Source organism: Grampus griseus, assembly GCF_964374135.1.
Source record: "Grampus griseus genome assembly, chromosome: 1".
In the NCBI taxonomy this organism is placed as follows: Eukaryota; Metazoa; Chordata; class Mammalia; order Artiodactyla; family Delphinidae; genus Grampus; species Grampus griseus.
Genome location: NC_139017.1, coordinates 70,581,268 through 70,590,578, shown reverse-complemented (window position 1 = coordinate 70,590,578; position 9,311 = coordinate 70,581,268).

The following is a 9,311-nucleotide window of genomic DNA, read 5'->3' as shown; positions in this document are numbered from 1 at the left end:
CATCAGTCCCCTCCCAGATTCTCTCTCTGTCCGGCCCCGCCCCGTCCCCGCCTCACTCCAGCTCTGACGGACTCCAGTGCTAAGATGGAACGTTTGAGCAGCTCTGGCTCTGGGGCAGTGGGGAGGAGAGAGACCTGGAGCCAGGAGATGGAGACAAGACAGGGCCAGAGCTGCCAGAAAAGCCCACTTAGGGGCAAAGACAAGGAGAGAGGGGGCAGCCCCGAGCAGTGCAGAGAAACAAGAGGTGCATGCATAGGGCATGGAAAAAAAGCAGAGAGACCCAGCTTCGGCCCAGAGCCCTGGGGCAGCGTGTTTTACTCTGAGCCCTTGGACCCAGAGGCTCTTTAACACCCCCTCCTACTCAGCTGGGTCCCTTCTTCTTTTTCGAGGGCTTGGTTCGCTGGAGATCAAGCTTCTAGACTCTGCAGCCAGAGTGCCTGGTTCTGTGCCTACCAGCTCTGTGATACTTAGCAATTTACACAGCCTTTCTGTGCCTTAGTATCCTCCTCTACAAAATGCAGATAATAATAGCACTAGGGCTTCCCTGGTGGCGCAGTGGTTGAGAGTCCGCCTGCCGATGCAGGGGACACGGGTTTGTGCCCCGGTCCGGGAAGATCCCACATGCCGCGGAGCGGCTGGGCCCGTGAGCCATGGCCGCTGAGCCTGCGCGTCCGGAGCCTGTGCTCCGCAACGGGAGAGGCCACAGCAGTGAGAGGCCCGCGTACCGCAATAATAATAATAATAATAATAGCACTAATCTCCTAGGGCCATCATGAGATTTAAACAAGTCTCATGTGTAAAGAGTTTCCGATGAGGCCTGGCCTGTGGCAGGTGCTATAAAAATGTGTGCTGCTTTCATTCCTCTCTCCCACACTTCCTCCTCCTTTTCCACCTCCTCCTCTCTATCCTATGACAGGCTTTGAGCACCCCAGTCCCAGGCCTGGTCCTGGTCTTTGGGGTGGGATAGGCCAGGCTGGCAGGAAGAATATTTTGGGGGGATAGTGCTCACAGAAGAGAAGCTTTTGTCCCCTGATCCCAACCACCCCCTCCAGCTGCACCAGCTCCAGAGAGGTCTAGCCTGGCTGTGGAGTGTGTGAGGGAGGAGAGGGCTTCTCTCGCCCTCTGAAACCCCACGGGCTGTGGGTCTTTGGGTATCCCCCAACTGGCCCTGGTGGAGGATGGGCCCCAGGTCTGCAGGGATGGCAGGGCCAGAGCGGCCCCCACTCACCACCCCATCAACTCCTGTCCCTCAACTCTCTGACTTCCCCCAGTGGGAATTCCCCTCCTGGCTCACCTCCTCTGGGAAGCCCTCAGGGATTACTCGGACCTTGGTGCCCCTGTAGGGCGTTTCTAAGGTCACAAATCCTCCCAGGCTCTGGGTCAGGTCTCCAGTGTATACATCCAGGAGTGGGAAACCTGCTTCTGAGGCTTTCTACCCTTTAACCCTGTGGCCTCCCACTCCTGAGTGTCAGGAAGTCTTTCTTGCTGTCTACCCTCCTTCCCACCTGGATCTGAAGGGGTTACTCAGCTCCAGGCCTGCCCACTGCAGGTCCCAGATGCCTGGGGCCTGTGGTCAGAGCTAATGTAGGAGAGAGTTGGAGGACAAGAGGGGATAAAGTTATTAGCATCTTCATCTTTGAGGGATATCGATTGTCGGGTCTCCAGACTCGCTTGGTCTTATAATGGGGCTCACGGGGGTGTTGGGAGGGGCTCAGAAAAACTCTCCTGAAGCCTCCCCACCCCTTATCCTTGAGTGGGAGCTGGGCTGCCTGGGTTTTCTCAAAGGAAGACATGCAGAGACACAATGTAGGGGACAAGGACTGAGACAGACGCAGAGGGGCTGAGAGGGGAGTTAGGGCTTGGTGCCCTGGGCAGGGAGCAGACTGTGGGGTGGGAGCTGGAGTAGACGTGGGCTTGGTTTCAGTTCACTGCCCTTTGCTTTAAGGGATGTGTGTGTGTGTGTGTGTGTGTGTGTGAGAGAGAGAGAGAGAGAGAGAGGGAGAGAGAGAGAGAGAGAGAGGGAGAGGGAGAGAGAAAAGGCAGAGATCCCTCCTCCTGAGGCTGGTACACATTCAGCTGAGGCAGAGCCTCCCCCATTGACACGTGAACGTTCTGTGATACGTTACCTGCCCCTCTCCAAGCAGCTGACTGAATGTTTCTGGCGTGATTCTGTGTGTGGTGGTGGGCAGCCCCTCCCAATGGAGTGTGTCGCCCCCTTCCCACCCCCAGGGTGACTTTGGGCGTCAGGTTTTGTGTTCACGTGTGACAGTCCCCGTGTGCTGGTTTGTGTAAACCGGGCTCTCTGCCCGCGTCTGTGCAAAGTCTTGCTCTGACGAAATCACCAGGGATGTAGGCAGGGGAAGGGGCCGAGGGATCTGACTGCCCACCTCGTCCAGGGGGCCCCTCTTCCAGCCAGAGGTTTTTTAGCTCCAGGCTGACCATCTTCAGGGGTGGGGATGGAACTTAGATGGCAGAGAGGCTCCAAGGGGTGAGAGCCTCGGAGAGGGAGATGTGGTGCTGCTGGACACAGAAGGGCACAATCTCCCCTCCCTTCCTTCTGTTCTTCCCTCCGGATTCCTCTCTTCTCTTTTCCTTCGGAAGCAGGGAGGAGGGGGGCGGGAGTGGCTGCTTGGGCAGGGGGTCAGACTCTGTTCCTTTGGCCCCGGAGGAGCTGGCTTCCCCTCCGCTGGGCTGAGAGAGGAGGTAATTAATGGCAGGGAGGCCAGGAGGGGAGCATGTTCAGGGCTAATGTTGGTATTAATCAGGAGCCGGTCCCCAGTGAGGGATAGGATTCAGCTGGGGCACTCATGTGTGTGTGTGTGTGTGTGTGTGTGTGTGTGTGTTGGGAAGTGGGGGGCTATGGAGCACCAGGGGTTCCTGGCTCATCTTGTCAACCTCCCTTCCTCCCCAAAGTGCCCCCCCTCCCTTGCCCTTGTTTTTCTGGAAGTCCATCCTGCTATCTGTCCTCCAACCTCCTGCTGAGGGAGGGCCAAGATCCCTCCTCAAGTCCAAGTCCTCCCCTGGATGTGGGGGGGGGGGAAGGCCACCCCCCACGCCCAAACCCTTCACTAGCTCTTATTGCGGGCAGGAGGGCACATTAGGTGATTCCCGAGGCTGTCAGCCCTGCTAATTGCCTCTCAACCTTCCCTTCATCACCAGGGCGGCCCCCCCATGAACTCCATTAGCCACCCCCTCCCCTGATAGCCCCTAAATCAGCCCCAATTATTCACAGGAGGGGGGGCTGGGCTGAGCTGTGATTACAGCTAGAGTGGAGGGGGTGAGGGACAGAGCTCGAGTGCCACGCAGACTGGCGGGCAGGCTGGAGGCAGGGCTGGGAGGGGGAGAGTAGGGCTTGGGGACCTTTGGGCAGATTCAGGGCAGAGACCACCCAGGGAGGGACCTGGGAGCCTGAAATAGGGAGGGAAGCTCAGGTTGGAAGGTGGGCAACGGGCAGGGGGTGTGTGTGTCATAGCTTGTATTTCAGTGCACCCACCCCCCATTAACACCCAGGAAGGTGAGGGAGAGGGTCAGCTGGGCACACGTCCTGTCAGTGGGTCGTCCTCACCGCTGTCATTAGCATCCTTGCCAAGCGTTTATGACATGCTTGGCTGGAGAGGCAGAGAGAGCAGCAAGAACGTGCTAGCCTTTCTCCTTCTGGGCTTTCCTGAGAGGATCTCAGGGATCCTTTCAGCTCCCGTGGGCTGCGTGGGGCAGAGGCCGAGCTACCCGCTCCGTCCCTGTGTCTGTGTGTTCCGGAGCGCACCTCTGTGCAGCTGAGGCTGAGACAGGGAGTGGCCTGCGACGTGTGTGCTGACGTCCAGCCTCCTGAGGTGAGTTGTGTGTCCAGGAGACAGTGAGACCAGCCCCGTGTCCCACTCAGCCCCTCTTTTGAAGCTGGATCGGGGAGCCCTCTCCACCATTTCCAGTTCCTTCAAGACCTCAGCAATCCCTTGCCATCCTGGAGGGAAGAGGCACCCACTCCCTCTGTGGGCACGTGCTACTGTGCTCTGAGCTCACGCATTCCTCGGCACCTCCAAGCCATCGGATTGCTCCCTGGGTCAGTGCCGTGGCCTCCTCCCCAGTCTCCCTGCTTCCACCCGTGCTCTCTACAGCCTATTCTCAACACAACAGTCATTCTTTTAAAACCTGAGTTGAATCATGTCCCTCCTCTGTCCCATAACCTCTAGTGGCTCCCTGTCTCACACAGAACAAAATCCAACAGCCTTACCACAGCCTACAAGGCCCTGCAGATTTGACCCCCATTACACCTCTGTCCTTGACATCTCCCACCATGCTCCCCGGCTGCTCACTCAGTTCCAGTCTCCTAGCTAGTCTGTGAACATGGCATATGCTCTGGCCCCAGGGCCTTTGCACTTGCTCTTCCTCTGCCTGGAATGCCCTTCCCTCAGAAATCTGTGTGGCTCCCTCCTTCACCTCATTTAGGGCTTCACCTGGAGGATACCTTTTCAGTGAGGCCTTCCCTGACCACCTTTCCAAAAACAGCACCCTCAGCCCTCCCTATCACTCTTCCTGTTTTGTTTTTCTCTATTTTTTTTTGTTTGTTAGAGCACTGTTTTCATTGCCCATCGATAATTTGCTTTTATTCTATAGCTAATTACAGGAACAATCCTATTAGAGAAAAACATTGAAAACTCTTGTGTAGTTAGGACTAAAGGTGATAGCTGAAAAAGGCTCACTGAGGAATATTTCAAAGTGTATAGTGATTTTATAACAGAGTTTGTGTTGAGTGAACAGTAACCACTTGCTCTGGAGAATTCCAATATGGTAATACGAATATTCCTTCAGGGTATGAGGCGAGGAGAGAGATTCGTACAAGTCATTATTCATTGCAATGGACAATGAATGTTGTCTACATGTTTTTCTCTAGTTTTTATGATAACACATCATCTAATGCGTGATGATGTTACTGATTTCATTCATCACCTCTTCACCAGCACTATTACTAGAATGAAAGCTTCATTTTTTTACCTTTCATTTTTAGGCAGAGATTTTTGCCTATTTTGTTCATGTCTCTAGCTCTTTTTCATGAATCAATGAAGGAATAATTGACTCTTTCCCCGATGAGCATGTGAGCTCTTTGAGGGAGGAAACTTTTATTTCTCCCCTAAATAAGTTAAATGTGAAGGTCTTAAAAGTGTGCCTAGGGGACTTCCCTGGTGATGCAGTGGTTAAGACTCCGTGCTCTAATGCAGGGGGCCTGGGTTCGATCCCTGGTCAGGGAACTAGATCCTATACGCATGCTGCAACTAAGAGTTCGCACATCACAACTGAGGAGCCCGCCTGCCGCAACTAAGACCCGGTGCAACCAAATAAGTAAATAAATATTAAAATTTTAAAAAAGTGTGCCTAGTAATCAGTAGGGTTTGTTTAATAAAAGTTAGTAGTTGCCATCAACATCATCGTGATGTCATTTCCTCTGTATCCCAGGTGCCAGTATCAGGCCACCCAAGATGGCTGTTCTCTTGCTCTCTGTACATCCCCCGCTTGACCAGTCCCTGCTTCACCTACACCCTAGTCCGATGACTGACCTTCCCTCTTAATCGTAGAGCCTAATCAGCAAATGCCTACATACTTGCTCCCAGCCCCAGCTAGTGATTGCTCTAATCTTTAGATCAGAGCTATCTTCATTATGGTAGCTTATCAAAAGGGGGAGCCCCCTCTGCTGGTTACCCTGGTAACTGATGAGCCAACCTGACATCGATTCCCTCCCTAACTGGAACCTCCCTACCCCACCCCCACCCCCTGCCCCGTGTTGCTCCAGGACCTTGCTTCAGATGTGTAAGATCCCCCATCTATTAAACCATTAATGCCTCTATCAGTGACTCCAGGCTCTTTCTTTGGTCTTGAGGCCGGGCAATTACAGGGCTTGCAGGCCTGCGGATGCAGCCCAATACCAGGTAAACACAAAACAGGTGCTACTGAACAAGAGGATGAATGAGGACCTTAGGCCCCCTTGTACCTTCCAGGGAGGCCACAGGGGAACTTCCATCCTTCTAGCTATAGGGCTGGGCCCAGGAGGCAGAGTTAGGGCCCAGAGACCCTGGAAGAGCATTGCACGGGGTGGCAGCCGTTTACTCTAACGATTATTGTGCACTTACTTTGTGCCAGGCCCTGAGATCACAAAGATGATTTGGACCTTGAAAAACTGAGAGTAACAGAGAGAGGGGCGAGTTAAACTTTCACATGCAGGAGTGGGATGGGGAGGGAGAGGCAGAAGCTGGAAAGGCTCCCAGAGAAAGGAAAGTTGAAAAACTGAGAGTAACAGAGAGAGGGGCGAGTTAAACTTTCACATGCAGGAGTGGGATGGGGAGGGAGAGGCAGAAGCTGGAAAGGCTCCCAGAGAAAGGAAAGTTGAACTGAATGTGAAAGGATGAGAACAAGTGACCCAGGTGAAGGAGGGAGGAGCGCGTGTTCTTCCTCTCTGGTCCTCAGTCTCCCCATTTACCCCTCGAAAGTGCTGGATCAGACAACTTTCAAGGCTCCTCTGGCCTCCGACATGCTGCAACTCTATGATCTTTGGCCTCTGGACCCTGGATCTGTGCTCAGGTTTCTACTGCCCCCTGTTGGAAATTTTTGGTAACACTGGAGTAAGGAAAAGCAACGCCCAGCCTTGCCTTCTCCTTTCCTTCCTTCCCCAAAGTGAGCAGCACCATCCAATCCACGCCTTCCCTTCACCTTCCACCTCTCAAAGTAGCAAACTAAACAACACTTGCTTGTATGTCAAATAGGGAATATTCTCAACACATTTTTAAAAATAAATTTTAATAATGGTTATTTTTTTTTTGGTTTTGGTTTTTTGCGTTACGTGGGCCTCTCACTGTTGTGGCCTCTCCCGCTGCGGAGCACAGGCTCCGGACGCGCAGGCTCAGCGGCCATGGCTCACGGGCCCAGCCGCTCCGCGGCATGTGGGATCTTCCCGGACCGGGGCACGAACCCGTGTCCCCTGCATCGGCAGGCGGACTCTCAACCACTGCGCCACCAGGGAAGCCCGGTTATGTTTTTTTAAATTAATTAATTAATTAATTTACTTTTGGCTGCGCTGGATCGCCATTGCTACATGCGCGGGCTTTCTCTAGTTGCGGCCAGCGGGAGTTACTTTTCCTAGCGGTGCGTTGGCTTCTCTATTGCGGAGCATGTGCTCTAGGCAGTGGACTTCAGAAGTTGTGGCACATGGGCTTAGTTGCTCTGCGGCATGTGGGATCTTCCTGGACCAGGGCTCGAACCTGTGTCCCTTGCATTGGCAGGCGGATTCTTAACCACTGCACCACCAGGGAAGTCCCTCAACACATATTTTTGACAAAGGTCTTGAAGCCAGAATACATGAAGCATTCATAACTGTTATAACCCAGCAATCCCACTTATTTTTTTAAAAGAGAATATTTATTTGGCTGTGCCGGGTCTTAGGTGCGGCACGTGGGATCTTCAGTTGTGGCACAAAGGATCTTTAGTTGCGTCATGCGAACTCTTAGTTGTGGCATGTGGGATCTACTTCCTTGATCAGGGATGGAACCCAGGCCCCCTGCATTGGGAGGACGGAGGCTTATCCACTGCACCAGCAGGGAAGTCCCCCCACTTCTAAGTAGAACTGGAAAAAACTCAATGCCCATCTACTCATGTAAACACAAATTGTAATATATCCATACAATGGAATACCACTCGGTGAGAAGCAAGGAATGAAAGCCTTATGGTAAATGAAAGAAGCCAGACGTAAACGAGTACATATTGTATAAGTCCATTTATACGAAATTCTAGAAAAAAAAATCTACAGTGACAGCAGATCAGAGATTTCATAGGGCTGGGGTTCGGGAGCGAGGATGGAGTAGTGGGTGGGGCGTTATCTGCAAAGGGGCACAAGAGAAGTTTGGGGAGAGGAAAATGTTTAAAAAGTTTTTTTTTAAATTGGGTGGTGGTTACACAGATGAACACATTTGTCAAAGCTCATCAAACTTGGGGGAAGTTCCCTGGTGGTCTAGTGGTTAGGTCTCGGCGCTTTCACTGCCCTGGCCGGGGTTCAGTCCCTGGTCAGGGAACTAAGATCCCACAATACCCATGGCATGCCCAAAACAAACAAACAAAAAACAAAACTGCATCAAATGAGGACATCGAACTAAGTGAACAAGCCAGACACATACTGTAAGGACAAATATTGTGTGATTCCAGTTATGTGAAGTACCTAGAGTAGTCAAATTCATGGAGGTAAAGAGTAGAATAGAGGGGTTGGGGGAGGAGGAATGGGGAGTTATAGTTTAATGGGTACAGAGTTTCAGTTGGGGATGATGAAAAAGTTACGGAAATGGATCGTGGTGGTGGTTGAACAATATGAATGTACCTTATGCCACTGAACTGTACACTTAAAAATGGTTAAAGTGGGGCTTCCCTGGTGGCGCAGTGGTTGAGAACCCACCTGCCGATGGAGGGGACTCGGGTTCGTGCCCCAGTCCGGGAAGATCCCACATGCGGTGGAGCGGCTGGGCCCGTGAGCCATGGCCGCTGAGCCTGCACGTCCAGAGCCTGTGCTCTGCAACGGGAGAGGCCACAACAGTGAGAGGTCCGCGTACCGCAAAAAAAAAAAAAAAAAAAAAAAAAAAGGTTAAAATGGTAAAACTTATATTATTTATATTTTACTATACTAAAAAATGTAAAAGACCCTCATCGAACTGTACACTTTTAAGTGGGTACGTTTTTAAATTTATGTCAATTATACTTCAAAAAAGTTGAATTGTAAAAGGCGCCAAAGAGGAATGTACCTGTTTTACTCTTCCTGAACTATTGTAGATTTCTCTGTCGCGGGCGGTGGTTTGTAGAGGGAGCCCTGTAATCAGACGGACCACAGACCTTGGTTCAAATCCCGCTTTTGCCGCTTACGGATGTCCTAATTACACGAACAATGTCATGTAAATAGAACCTGTCTCGAGTTAAGGATTGAAAGAAGCAGCACCTAAAGGGCTAACGATGATGAAGGCAAATGTTAGTTGTTATGAAAATTGCCTCTGTCTCCTCAGAGACTGAGAAGGGAAGGGTGCCCCAAGAAAGGTGGGGTACATGTTGGCGGCCTCCGGAGTGACGCCTTCTCCCAGGTCCGGTGCGCGGGCTGTGGGGAGGCGGACGTTGGCCGCGAGGTGGCGCCCGGTTCGAGTTGCCTCCGCGCGGAGGCTGCGGCGCGAGGTGCACAGAAGCGCCCGGGCCCTGGACCAAGGGGGCGGGCAGAGGCGGAGACTCCGCCGAACACTGCTTCCCTGGATCACACCCTCCCTCAGGGTGCTTTCCGGCGGCCAGAGAAGCGGAGAGGC